The sequence below is a fragment of the Scyliorhinus canicula genome, chromosome 7 (genome assembly GCF_902713615.1).
Source record: "Scyliorhinus canicula chromosome 7, sScyCan1.1, whole genome shotgun sequence".
NCBI lineage: Eukaryota > Metazoa > Chordata > Chondrichthyes > Carcharhiniformes > Scyliorhinidae > Scyliorhinus > Scyliorhinus canicula.
The window spans coordinates 115,756,620-115,771,902 of NC_052152.1; positions in this window are offsets into that span (position 1 = coordinate 115,756,620).

Sequence of the window (15,283 nt, forward strand, 5' to 3'; positions counted from 1 at the left end):
AGGGGGCTAAGTACGCAGCCTTGACCTGTTGTGGTGGGATCAACAAGTGCACTGGAGGGAGGCATGCGAGAGATGGGGGGACAGGGAGGGGCCAGCAGAGGGGAGTGGAAATAGGGGCGAGGGGCACAGGAGGGAGATGCAGAACCAAGATGTAATTTATTAATTCACAGAATGTGGGTGTCACAAGCATTCATTGCCCATCCCTAGTTGCGCTTGAGAAGGTGGTGGTGAGCTGCCTTCTTGACCCGAGTCCATGTGGTATACGTACACCCACAGAGCTGTTAGGGATGGAGTCTAGGACTTTGACCCAGTGACAGTGAAGGAATGGTGATATATTTCCAAGTCAGGATACTGATTGGCTTGGAGGAGAACCTCCAGGTTGTGGTGTTCCCAGGTATCTGCCGCCTTTGTCCTTTTATGTGATAGAGGTCGTGGATTTGGAAGGTGTTGTGAAGGAGCCTGAGTGAGCCCAGGATATTGATAGTGGGGGATTCCGAGATAGTAATGCCATTGAAAGTCAAAGGATGATGGTTAAATTCTCTCTTGTTGAATATGGTCATTCCCTGACACTTGTGTGGTACGATTGTTACTTGCTACTTGTTAACCCCCGCCTGGATATCGTACTGTCTTGTGCATTTGAACATGGACTGGGTCAGAATCTGAAGAGTTTCGAATGGTACTGACCTTTCTATAATAATCAGCAAAAATCATCTGATCTTATGTTGGAAGGAAGGTAATTGATGAAGCAGATGAAGATGGTTGAGTCTAGGACACTACCCTGAGGAACTCCTGCAGTGATGTCCTGGGACTGAGATGAGTGACCTCGAACAACCATAACCATCTTCCTTTCTGCCAGGTATGACTCCAACCAGTGGAGAGTTTCCCCCCTGATTCCCATTGACTCCAGTTTTGCTGGGGCTCTTTGATGCCATACTCGGTCAAATGCTGCCTTAATATCAAGGGCAGTCACTCTCATGTCATCTATGGGCCTCAGCTCTTTTGTCACTGTTTGAACCAAGGTTGTAATGAGGCCATGCAGAGAACAGAAGAGAGGGAAAAAGAATGGAAAATATTAAAGACAACAGCTGTGGGGTCGAGGCCTAAAGAGGCATCACCAATATTAAGATGCCACCAGTATACAGTCACCTTCCTTTTCCAGTCAGAAGACTCATCGAAGTCTAGTTGCCTGCTTAACCTGGTAACCAAGCATTGTCAATAGCTGTGAGGGTCCCCCCCCCCCCCCCCCCCACCACCTTAACACCTTTATCCCTGGTTCTTTCCAAGGCGTTGCCAGGATTATACCGAGCATCTTGATGTCTGCTGCACACAGATATCTAAGGCAGGTGATGGATATATTGTTTGCCAGGGCTGGGAGTTATGATTGGCCCACTGATTCTCCTCACTGGCTGGCTTTCCTCAGGTATAGGATGTGTCATCTACACGTGACAATCCGAGCACTGCCACAGCAACCAGGAATGTTTATAAGCTGACAGGGATATTATTCATCAATGTGCAGCTGGTGTCAAACCACAAGAGTTTCATACGAGCGTGCTCCAGATTGCCTGCGAACTGTTACAACTCATTATTCCAACTAGAAAAATAACACCAACACCATGTCCTGTCTTTGCAGTAAAAAGCATGCCAAATCACTCATCCACCTATCCATCCAATGGGCCCTATCTTGTATTGTCAGTTACCATAGATTAAGGGAAAGGATGAATTGGTTCTCAGATCTCAATGATAGGCAAGATGGGTGGTGGTGTTAATTAATAAATGCTGTGTGGCATCATAATTAATTTTAAAAGATAGTGTTCTATCAAATATCCAGCATCGCCCTTGGCAACTAACGTTTGCTTGCACTTAAACTTCCCTCTGCTTCTATACTCAGTGTCTTGCGTGACATCAGTGGGTGGGCCAAGCAGAGGCCATGCCACTTTCGAGGTTAATTTATAGGGGGGATAGGGTAGCATGGTGGCTCAACGGTTAGCACTGCTGCCTCACGCTGCCGAGGACCCGGGTTCGATCCCGGCCCCAGGTCACTATCCGTGTAGTCTTTGCAGTGGGTCTCACCCCCACAACCAAAAGATGTACAGGGTAAGGGGATTGGCCATGCTAAATTGCCCCTTAATTTTAAAAATAATGTTTTGAAGTTGTAGAGGAGATTGTGGTAATATCATCAGACTGGTAATTTAGAGGCCCAGGCTAATGTTCTCGGGAGGCAGGTTCGAATCCTACTATGGCAGCTGGTGGGATTTAAATTCACCTACTACGTCTGGGATCAGTAATGGTGACCATGAGAATTATCATTGATTGTTGTAAATACCCATGTGCTTTTTTTCAATGTCCTTTATGGAAGGAAATCTGCCGTCTTTACCCGGTCTGGCCTCCATGTGACTCTAGGCCCCCAGACCCACAGCCATGTGGTCAATTCTGAAATGATTCAGCAAGACATTCAGCTGTATTCAAGGAAGTGGCATCCACCAATTTCTCAGTTCGGGATGGGTAATAAACATTAACCTTGCCAGCAACGCTCGCATGTTGTCAATGAGTTACAAAAATAAAATCCTCGTACTGACTGCTGAGTTGCTTTTGGCACCTCTCTTGTGCAAGGTCGCACAAGGTGCAAGGTATTAGAATAGATGGTGGCCCGCCGAAGAGTCCACACCAATTTGGTTGAAACAAAAATGTACTTTATTTTACAATCACCATAATATACAGCTCCAGTAGTTCCCTATTCTAGTCGGTACTTAGCTGGTCGACTTATTTACACATAGCCAACATTGTTAAATTTCCCCACACCCTTATTGAGGAAGCTTCTGCAAGATCCATGAGTAGTTAATTACCCCTACCCCGTAAGACCCGTGCAGATTATAACAGTGCTTTTGTCACAATATGTCTTCTGGAGGCTGCACTTGCGCACAAGTGTCACAGGGCATGGCTGAAGCTGATTCCTCAAAGGATCTCATTCCTTCTGAAAATGAACTGCCACAAGGCCGGATAATGTAGATTATATATTGAACATTAATCCTTTATACTACATCTCCCCCCCTCACAAATCTCTGACTTAAATATTGTTTACATTATCCTACAGTCATGGTGATGGTTACATCTGAGTAGAGAAGGCTTGAAACAATGGCCATAAGGAAAGATTAACCTATCCTATAGGGGTGGCGGGGCAAGGGGAGTGGATGTGGTGGTTTAAATTAATTTGTGAGGGGTAAAGCCATCAGAGTGAAGTACCAGACAAGAGATTTATGATGCTCCGAGTTGCTGGAGAGACAAACAATATTAGATTAAAGAAGAGCTCAATATAGGAAACAACACGGTAGCCTCACGGTAGCATGGTGGTTAGCATCAATGCTTCACAGCTCCAGGGTCCCAGGTTCGATTCCCGGCTGGGTCACTGTCTGTGTGGAGTCTGCACGTCCTCCCCGTGTGTGCGTGGGTTTCCTCCGGGTGCTCCGGTTTCCTCCCACAGTCCAAAGATGTGCGGGTTAGGTGGATTGGCCATGCTAAATTGCCCGTAGTGCAAGGTTAATGGGGGGATTGTTGGGTTACGGGTATACGGGTTACATGGGTTTAAGTAGGGTGATCATTGCTCGGCAAAACATCGAGGGCCGAAGGGCCTGTTCTGTGCTGTACTGTTCTATGTTCTATGTTCTAACAGGAGGCAGCCTAGGATGCGTTTTGTGTGCATCTGCAGAAAGGTACTATCGGATGTCTGATTTATTTGAACTAAGATTTATGGGTTCACTTGTTGACAATAATCCCCTAACCGTAAATCACATCAGGTTCTAGAGATTTCCATATGGCAAGAAATGGTGAATTCAGAAAGTTTAGTTACTATTAAAGAGGTAACTAGTCAGAAAGATAAAAAGCAAAGTATCAATTAAAAGTACGAGGAGAAAGCTTAACTTTAACAATTAATCAGAATTCTCACCATCCTTCTCAGATCAGGTCATGAATTGATGGTGGCGAAATCTTTGATAATATGTAACATCAACAGCTCTCAACACCTCTCCGTAAACATCTCCCTCTCCCAAAGATAAGCAGGTTAGGTGAATTAGCCATGCTAAATTGGTCCTTAGTGTCCAAAGGTTAGATGAGGTTACGGGGATAGGGGAGGGGTGTGGGCCTAGGAAAGGTGCTCTTTCAGAGGGTCGGTACAAAATGGCCTCCTTCTGCACAGTAGGGATTCTATGGCTCAATGGAAAGGGATGTTATGCTGAATGTCCAGCACAGAATCTATTTGGTTAGAATGAAGAAGCAATAAAGGAACAATTACACCATTGAATTTATATTGAAATGAAATGAAATGAAAATTGCTTATTGTCACAAGTAGGCTTCAATGAAGTTATTGTGAAAAGCCCCTAGTCGTCACATTCGGTGCCTGTTTGGGGAGGCTGGTACGGGAACTGAACCCGCACTGCTGGTCTTGGTCTGCTTTACAGGCCAGCTGTTTTGCCCACTGTGCTAAACCAGCCCCTGGTTTGTCTTGTCTTCATCCATTCTCATTCTGAGGGTTGCCCGCACTCACTTAAAACAGTATGGAGTAGCCACAGCATCTCAATTAGAATAGACATTCATCTTCTGAAAGCCCTTGTGTGGCCGGTGACAATGTAGGACTGTGAAGGCTGAGCCATCACGAACAGTGACGAGGATTGAATAGGGGCATTTGAAATGAAAGGACACAGATGGATATTATGTGTGTCGTGGATAGACAAACAAGTCAGTACACGAGAAAGCTGGTGTGAAGAGGAACTTGTATATGACAGTCATATGAAGGAGCTCAAATATATTCAACACGTGATGCGAACAGGAAGGGAAAAAGAAGTAATGCAAAGAAAAACACCTGGAAAAACACGTGGAAAAGGTGCACAAGGGAGAGCCAAGATAGGATGGATAATTCTCCTTTAATTCATCCCACTTTTTTATAAAATCAACGGTGTAGCAATGTGTACCTGCATGAGTCCCAGCTACGCTTGCCTTTTTATGGAGTATGTGGAACATTCCTTATTCCAGGCCTATCCGGGCCCCCTCCCACAACTCATTTACCGATACATTGATGATTATTTTGGTGCTGCGTCATGCTCTCGTCCACACCTGGAAAAATTCATCAACTTCGCTTCCAGTTTCCACCCCTCCATCACTTTCACCTGATCCATCTCAGACACTTCCCTCCCCTTCCTTGATCTTTCTGTCTCCATTTCCGGAAATGGACTATCCACTAATATCCACTACAAGCCCACTGACTCCCACAGCTATCTGGACTACAGCTCTTCGCACCCTACACCCTGTAAGGACTCTATCCCTTTCTCTCAACTCCTTCGCCTCCGTCGCATTTGTTCCGATGATGCCACTTTCCAAAAATGGTGCTTTGAAAATGTGTTTCTTCTTCGTCGACCGTGATTTCCCACTGCAGTTGTGGACAGGGCCCTCAGTAGTGTGCGGTCCATCTCCCGTGCCACTACCCTCGCTCCCTCTCCTCCTTCCCATAAAAAGGATAGGGTCCACCTCATTCTCACATTTCATCCCACCAGCCTCCGTATGCAAAGCATAATCCTCCGCCATTTTCACCAACTCCAGCGTGATGCCACCACCAAACACATCTTCCCTTCACTCCCTCTGTCAGCATTCTGCAGAGACCATTCCCTCCGAGATAACCTAGTCCACTCCTCCACCACACCCAGTACCTCTCCCATCACCCATGGCACCTTCCCATGCAATCCCAGAAGGTGTAACATCTGCACCTTTACCTCTTCCATGCTTAACATCCCAGGCCCAAAACACACACTCCAGGTTAAGCAGCGTTTCACTTGCATCTCTTCCAATTTGGTCTACTGCATTCGCTGCTCCCAATGTGGTCTCCTCTATATCGGAGAGACCAAACGCAGACTGGGTGATCGCTTTGCTGATATGCATTCAGTCTGTATGCATTCAGGATCCTGACCTTCCTGTTGCTTGCCATTTTAACAAAAGGCCCTGCTCCCATGCCCACACGTCTGTCTTTGGCCTGCTGCAATGTTCCAGTGAAGCTCAACACAAACTGGAGGAACAACATGTCATCTTGTGGTTAGGCACGCTACAGCCTTCTGGTCTCAACATCAAATTCAACAACTTCTGATGATCAGCTCTACCCCACCTCGACCCATTTGTTTTCATCCCATTTCATTTTAACTGTCTTTTACCATTTCTTTCTTTCTTAATATATATTTAACCACCCCCCCCCCCCAATCTTATCCACCTTTCCTTAACCTTTCGCCTCTTTGCTTCCCCCATCCCCTCCCCCCACATCTACAGTTCATCCTCTGATGTTAGTTTCTCTGCTGTTTGGCCTTTCATATTTTTTGTCCTCCCTGGGGACTGCCTTTCTGTGGCCATTAGCACCCGGTTTCCCTGGGTTTCTGTGGCAATGACTCATCTTTCAATCTCACTCCACAGAATAAATATATCCCAATTTCTCTGCCTGTCAGCTTTGACAAAGAATCATCGGACTCGAAACGTTAGCTCTTTTCTCTCCATACAGATGCTGCCAGACTTGCTGAGATTTTCCAGCATTTTCTCTTTGGTTTCAGATTCCAGCATCCGCAGTAATTTGCTTTTATCGGATGGATAATATCAGAAAGTGAACTGGGCTCTCTTTGGGCAGGCAGTGAGGAAAGTGGGAAATGAAAATCAGTGGGTAACGATTGTTCATAGTGTGGCCAACCATTTATACTGTCGGCCACCAAATAGTGGGAAAGAGATAGAAGAGGACATTTTCAGTCTAATCACCCAAAGTAGTAAGTATTATAGAGTAGTGATAATGGGAGAATCCAATTGAAAGAGGGATCAACTGGGCCCAGGTAGACAGAAATAGTAAATTAATAATGGAGGATCTTCCAAGAGGGAGAAGGTTTGGTACAGAAAACATATATTGTATGAAGGAGAATTGAAAGGCCATTCTGGATAACTAGAATTGTAAAGTGAAATGGAAAAGGGAGGTTGATGATAAATGTTCGTATTGCAGCAGAAAATCAAGGAAATTAGAAAATAAAATTGACAGGTTCATTACTCATATACCTTGACCAATCAGAGTCAAACTGCCTGGTTTAAAATTCAAACAATGTTTGGCGCATGCTGCGACCAGGTGTGTGTGTGCAGGACGTGTTGGACGGCACCCTGAGAGGTGGCAGGGGATGTGAAAGGGGGAGACATGGGGGACAAGAGGGTACCGGCCTGTAAGCCATCGCTGATTGACTGTCCCTCACTCTCATCAATTCCTTAATGATATTACCGGGATGGATGCTATCTTGGACCCCACAGAGACTGCTCTTGCAGTGCTGCTCGCAGGCCAGGTGGCCCGCGCTGGAGAAGGTGGCAACAGCAGAATCAACAGAGGTTCAAGGCGGCGGCCCATTTTCAAGGCCCCACCCCACACGCTGAGGACCGGCTGCCCATCAGGTCCGGGAGGGACCCAGAGGTGCCACCCTGTAGGGAACCTCCAGGTTTGCCCTCAGTGCCGCCTCCTCCTGATCGGTGCCCGTAGGGCCCTAGTTGTCTCCTCAGGATGGAGGGGCAGCTGGATTGAGCTCCAGATGCGCCTGCATCATCTGGCTCTGCCAGCCCTAGTGGCTCCCTAATGTCTGCACCATGGTGTCGATGCCCTCAACGATGCCCCTCAGCGACCGGGATATGCTCCAGAGGGCCTCAGCAATACCCACCTGAGACTGGGATATGCTCCACAGCACCCCAGCAAGGTCCACCTGAGACTGGGACTCGTCTCTTCTAGCATTTGGGACGTGCTCCACAGTGCCTCAGTAATGCCCACCTCAGACTGGGACATGCTCCGCAGGGCCCGGCAATGTCCACCTGAGACTAGGACATGTTCCCCCAGCATTTGGGACATGCTCTGCAGTACCTCAGACTGGAACATGCTGCCGAGGTGCTCAGCCATAGCCATCCCTGACCGGGCAACGCCTTGGACACCACCACTCATGGTGCCTACATTGTGCTCCAGGCTCCCTCCTGCGGTCGCCATCCTAGCAGTGGTGGCCTTGGTGCGGCGCATCTCCGGTACTATCTCCTGTCCCCTCAGTCTTTGGGAGTCCTCCAAACGGCTTTGGACCTGCAGGAGTGTCGCTGGAATCCCTCTCTGAATCTCAGGGTCGCACCCTATCGACTGCATAAGCTCTGGGTAAACCTGGTCAAGAGGCTCAGCATCTGACTGGGACCCAACTGGATCCTGGGATCCTGCAGACATCCAACTGGGAGTTTCTGTCTCCACCTGAGACAGCTGCAATTATGTGTTGCTCATCAGATTGTGCCCCAGAAGCCTAAAAACTGAGGTGTGTGTCTCTGCACTGGTGGATGGTGGGGATTACAGCTGTGATACGAGTATTATGGTGGCATTCTCAGAGCTCTCCTCTATGGTGTTCTCTTGAAAGAAATGGAGGGGGACCATCCCGGATGGATCGGCATCGTTGGCTGGAGATCCTGCAGGAGAATGGGCATGTGGTCAGTAGGAGGGATGGATCATTCTGTATGGCATTAACAACTTACGTGTGACAGACAATCTGGGTGGGGATCAGTGGAACACCACCTCTGGGACGCAGGCCAATCTCAGCGCCAGTGACCGATCTGCCCTCGGCCACCCCCACAACCTCCAAGGCCCATTCCTCATAGGGGGGAGGATGCTGATGCCCATCACCCCGCTGCCCATGAGGGCCCTCTCCCGTCTGTTATGGGCCAGCTTCTCCTGCGATATTCCGATGCTGCTGACCATGGCGGATTGGAAATCCCACTGGAAGCCAGTGTGAAACAGAATTTTGTCCTGCTAATATGATACAGATGAAGGCCTGACTGGAATCTCGCACCCCAAACCCCCCAACCCCACTCAACCCACGCACCCCAGCCCCTCCATGCTCGATTCTCCTTGACCTCAGCGAGAAAACAAATCAATCCAGAAAATGTCTCGGCCAATGTGGCTTGCAGAAGTTGAGACTTAGTTGAAAGAGGCTTGAGGCAGCCTCTGGAGTTCAAGATGGAGGCTTTGTGCGACCCTGGGCCCTGGAGCACCAGAGCAGTGTGTGTGTGGGGGGGGTATCCATCATGTGGATCGTCCAGCTTCAGTGTCTTCAAGGAGGTCCATTGTCCAGCCTCAGACTGTTCCTGGAGATCTATTTTCTTTCTTCAATGGTGGACCAGTGATGTCGGGCACCTTTTAAATATGGCGCCCGGATGTGATGGAGGGACACGAGCCATCACGATAGCCTTGCCGCGGAAATTGGTGAAACCCCCCCCATGGATACATTATTAATTATCCTGGGGGGTGGATGACATACCATTGTTTCCCTTCTGCCTCCGTAGTGGGTAACAATCCCCGCCCCCACCCCATCACAGTATTAAAGTCAAGTTCCCTAAGCACTCCAAAGCTCTGCTGGAGAGCAAGCTGCTTCAGGATGACACCTTCGATCTTGAGTCGGGGATAAGATGTTACAGCGTGCTGCATGGTTTGCTCAGGGTGTCTGCCGTAGCAGCTGGGTGAGGTTCTGAGGCACCACTTGCACAGCAGGTGGCCTCATTGGCCAGGTCCAGTCTGTATTCTTCTGCAGGTTGTCCACATGCTCCGGCAATAAACAATGAGCAGGATGGTAAGAGGCATCTGGAGGACATGGGCAGCACAAGTGCAATGAGCAGATGCGTGATAGATTAAATCCAGAAAGGTGTGAAGTGATTCATTCTTTTAAGGAAAACATGAGGAGAGATAAGATAATCAAATTCTAAAGAGAGTGCAGGAACATAGAGACTGAAGTGGTTCAGAGACATAGATCTTTGAAGGTGGTGGGAGAAAGTTAACAAGCTATTAAAACGCATACAGGATTCTTGGCTTTATACATAGAGGCAATTAATCCAAAATCTAGGAGGTTTTGTTCAACCTTTATAATTCCCTGGTTAGACCTCTGCTGGAGTGAGTGTTCAATTCTGGGCACCACACTTTAGGAAGGAGAGAGTGTGGAGGAGAGTTTTGAGAGTTTAATTATGTTGTGAAACTGGGAATCTTGGCCTTACAGCAATAGAGATGCTGAAAGTTCTGAGGAGGTTTGATTGAACAGATGAAGAGAAAGGCTTTCATCACTAACCAGAGGATAAAGATGTTAGGTAATTTGCAGAAACAAAATGTCCTGGGGGGTATCTTTTTTCACATAGTGAATTGTTGTGAAATGGAATTGACTGAAAGGGTGAGGATTACAGGTTCAATAATAAGTTTCAAATGGGAATTGGACAAACCTACTGGAAAGTGGGGTCGAGTCAAAGGAACGGACTGGGGAGTGGGAATAATTCAAAGAAGCACAAAAGGCCTTCAGTGGGATACCAGTTTGTGTGGTCATATCACTTCATACCATCAGCAAAAGAAAATTATTGAAACACTATGAATATGTGGAAGAATTTCTTCTTTCAGGGGGTAGGGAATCTTTATTAATAATCTTTATTGTCACAAGTAGGCTTACATTAACACTGCAATGAAGTTACTGTGAAAAGCCCCTAGTCGCCACATTCCAGCGCCTGTTTGGACACACAGAGGGAGAATTCAGAACGTCCAATTCACATAACAGCACGTCTTTTGGGACTTGTGGGAGGAAACCGGAGCACCCGGAGGAAACCCACGCAGACACAGGGAGAATGTGCAGACGCCACACAGACAGTGACTCAAGTTGGAAATCGAACCTGGGACCCTGGCGCTGCAAAGCAACAGTGCTAACCACTGTGCTACCGTGCCGCCCATTCCGCATTTACTGCAGAGAGCTGTAGACTGGATCATTATGTAGGTTCAAGGCTGAGATAGACAGATGTTTAATCAGTAAGAGAATCAAGAGTTATGGGGAAAATTTTGTTTATTCAATGGTAAACATTACAAGTGGACAAAACCAAACTATTTACATCACCCGTAAGAGGCGCCGTGCCACTCACACACAGGCACCCATTGTGCAACAGAAGAGCAGTACAAGCTCAAAACCACAACAGTGCAGTTACACAAAGAAAACCAAATACATGTTCAACAATAAACAGGTAGCAACAACACAAGGTCAGAAGCAGGCCGCAACAACATGCCTGCAATACCTGCAGCAAGGTGAGGGTTATGGGGAAAATAGAGTTGAGGATTATATCAGATCAGCCATGGTGTCATTGAATGGCAGAGCGGTCTCGATGGGCTGAGAGGCCTAATTCTGCTCCTATGTATTATTTATTATTTATGTTATTCATGCAAAGTAGAGCATTAAAATCTGTGAGAAAAAAAGAGTCCATTTGATCAGAATTTTCCATACTTTCTAAATTTAGCAGAGCATATCTTGGGCTCATTGATAAGGCATCTGAACTTACATTGCACAATATTAATAACAAATGCATTAATATCCTTTCTCCATTAGATTAATAAAGGTACTAAACTGTTTTTTTTATATTATTAGCAAAGAAATTTCACCAAGTGAGTCACAACTAAAGGTTAATCAGAATGTCTGCTTTATTTCAAAGGAAGTGTGTACGAAGCTTTTGCAAGGTTGAATCATACATAGATGTAAGCTACATTGAAGACAGCATTAACACATATCGATTTTTATACTGATGTCTTTATCTCTTGTTTACACAAAATCATTTCACAACCATTTTGGAGAATCATGTGGGTGAGGTGCAATTGGATCTCTAGTGAAATGAAAGACCTTGTAATTATTAACAGACCAGAGGAAAAAACCTGAGATAATGTCACAAGTACCACAATTCATGTTTCTACTGGAACAGTGTTCGCGGTTCTAACCTAGTGAGGATCCAAGTCCCTGCTCCTCCGGGAAATGTGAAGATGCCTTTTGGCGTTTCCATTCTATTTGAGATCGCGTACTGTTTCTGTTCCTTTGAAGTTGGACTTTGCCAAATACATTGTCCCCCATTACACTGCGGTTGTGCATATGTTGGAGTCTGAAATCACAGCTCACTGCTGTACCAGCTTACAGTACTGTAAAGAGGGAGAGATATAAGGCAAGACCACAGAGGGCATAGTGAAATAGCAACACAAAAATATAGGAACACAGGGTATAGAGGATAGGAACATAAAGACACAAAGGTAAAGGAACATAGGAAGATAGAAACACAGACCTGAAGGAACACATAGAGGAGGCCATTCAGCTCCTCAAGCCTGTTATTCAGTTAGATCATGGTTGACCTGTATCTTAATTCCATTGACCTATTTTGGCTCCATAACTTTAATGCTCTTCCCCAACAAATGTTTATTAATCTCCATTTTGAAATTTTCACTTGACTCTTTAGGTCGGAATTCTTCAACCGTTCACGCTGGTAGGGTTCCCCAATCCCGCTGCAGTAAATGGAGTTTTCGCTGAGTGCCAAATTCTCCGTTTTCACTTTGGTGGGCCGAAATGGGAGCAGAGAATCCCGGCCCTGGTTGCAACAGGCTTTTGTAGGGGAGATTTCCAGATACCCACCAAGGAACGGAACAACGAGGGAAACAGAGCGCGGAGGGAGTGGGGCCTTGAGTGACGAGGAACAGGCAGAGTGAAGGTGGCAGTGCGATTCTGAAAGATGAGGAAGGCTTTATTTTACTGGATCCAAGTCACCTGGTCACCTATCAATCCTAAAGCAAGACAAGTAGAAGTTTCCATCTCAAACATATGGAAAATGAAACATGGAGCCTGAAGGTGCCATGGAATGAAATACCCTCTGATCAGCCACTATCAGATTCTTCAGTAGGCCAGAACGCCTTATCTCACTGAGGATATCTGCCTCCGACACTACTCAGATCCCATCAAAGCTGAGCAAGCAGAAACTCTTTTCTCTCAACCCCACTGCTGACAAGGGATGTGTTCCAAGTTGAGGTTAATTGCCCCAGTTCTCTGACAGCTGGAATGGACACCCTGGGTTAATTCATGGGGTAACATGACTTTCTAACTCATGTTCCTCATCATTTTGTCAGAGGCTGGATGTTTGAAATAGAGAAAGAAATACAAACATACAAACTAGGTGCCTGAGTAGGCCACTCGGCCCCTTGAGCCTGCTCCACCATTCAACATGATCATGGCTGATCTGATTGTAACCTCAACTCCACAATCAGGCCTCCCCCTGCTTCCCCGGTAACCTTTCACCCCTTTGCTTAAGTAAACAGAGAGAGACAGACCCTAGGTTGATAGGTGGGATTGGATTTGTTTATTGTCACGTGTACCGAGGTACAGTGAAAAGTATTTTTCTGCAAGCAGCTCAACAGATCATTCAGTACATGGAAGAAAAGGGAATTAAACACAATTCAAGAAAATACAAGAAAATACATAATAGGGCAACACAAGATATACAATGTAGCTTTAGAATTAATTTTTAAAAGATTAGAACGAGTATAAGTTAAGTTAAAAGTGGATCTGTTGGGGAGAGCTTGCAGAGAGTCAACTCGCTCCGGCGCCATCTTGAATGCAAGATTTGCAAGGTAGTGCAAGGTAGATTTGAAACAAAGTGAAATGGGTTGAGGTTGTACGTAACAGCTCGAATTCTCAGCAGACAAGACACACAGTGGCATTCCCGAGGCTGAGTTTAGTGATCAGAAAATCAAATTGTGCGTTTTCCTACTAGCTGCCAGCTTCCAGAGCTAACTATTGCACTGTGTACCTTTTTCTCAAGTTGTGACATTTTGTTCCAGCTATGTTATAATAACCAGAGCTGCATTTATCATTGACCAACCCTCTTTCTATGTTATAGCCAGATAACAAGCTCCTATCTTGCACTTTGTCCCTAATAACTTTCTCTACTGGAATGACAAAGGGCTCGGGGAATCTGCCCATCAGCAGATTTACCTTCATTACGACCAGGAACATCAGCAGGAATTAGACAATTGGTTGATCTCAAAGACTTGGAAACATTAAAGTCACAGCAATAGAAACTGATTTAAAAATTGAACAGGCACAAAAGAAGGGAAATCTTACATCAAATGTTATCTTCCCGGGTACCTGGATAGAAGGGTTCCTCTGGGATCTTTCTTTGCATTCAGTTTAAGAAAACGGACATCAGCAATGATGAATCAGTGTGAGCACAAAATGAATGTTCCACGGGGTAATTTAAAACCATGCTAAATTAAACCTGGAAAAGTCTCCGGATTTCGGAGCCCTGATGAAAGTTTTTTTTAAAAAATGTATTCATTTATGGGATGTGGACGTCGCTGGATTAGAAGCATTTGTTTCCCATCCCTAATTGCCCTTGATAAGGTGGAGGAGTGCTGCCTCCTTGAACCTCTGCAGTCCATGTGGTGTAGGTACAACCACAGTGCTGTTAGGGAAGGAGTTCCAGGATTTTGGCATATTAACCCTATCGTTGTCTCTCCACACCTGCTGGCTAAGTCTGGCATTTTCTGTTTGATTAATGTTTGGGGGATTACTTTCAAATGGTCAAATCAATTCTGCACAAAGTGGAGCATGGATTTTGGAAACTACGAGATGGACTTTTCTCCACAATTCTGCTCAAATTCAGATGAGAACATTAGAGAGTTCAATTACTCTCTCCTACCCCGGCTGAGACCCACTGCCATTGGGCGGGAGATCATGGGGTTGGCACAAACCATTTGGGGGTAAGGAAAGGTCCCAAGGCAAGGACCTGGTTAAGGTCTTCTTTTCCATCACTTGACACAATGCCCCTCCTGCCGAAAGCTGTTCAGCCATCGAGGGTTGCCAACATTCAGGATGACCCGGAGTCTCCAGGAATTGAAGATCAATCTCCAGGACACATGCTGTGTGCAAACCTGGCAAAGATAAAATAGTCTTTTTTTCAACATTTCTCCGCCAGATATAAAAATATTGAAAATGGGAGGGCGTGGGAGGCTGTTTGGCTGAAAGTCAGCCACCTTCTGATTGGGCAATGAGTCTTTTTGCTTTCCAGTTGGCTTGGAAGGTTATGCGTCACGAGGATAAATGTGTTGGCCAACTAATGGTTAGGATGACGGGGCACGGCATGCGATGAAATGATTCCTGCACGGCTGCAGGAATGGTGTAGGAGGGAGGGCTTCAGGTATTTGGATTATTGGAGCGCATTCTGGGGAAGGTGGGACCTGTACAAGCAGGACGGGTTGCATCTGAACTAGAGGGGCACCAATATCCTGGGGGAGAGGTTTTCCAGTACTCTTCGGGAGGGTTTAAACTAATTTGGCAGGGGAATGGGAACCGGATCTGTAGTCCAGCAACTAAAGAAGACGATAGTCAGGACGCCAAAGCACGTAGTGATGCAGTGGGGAAGGTAACAATGACAAAGGAGAGTACTTGCAGGC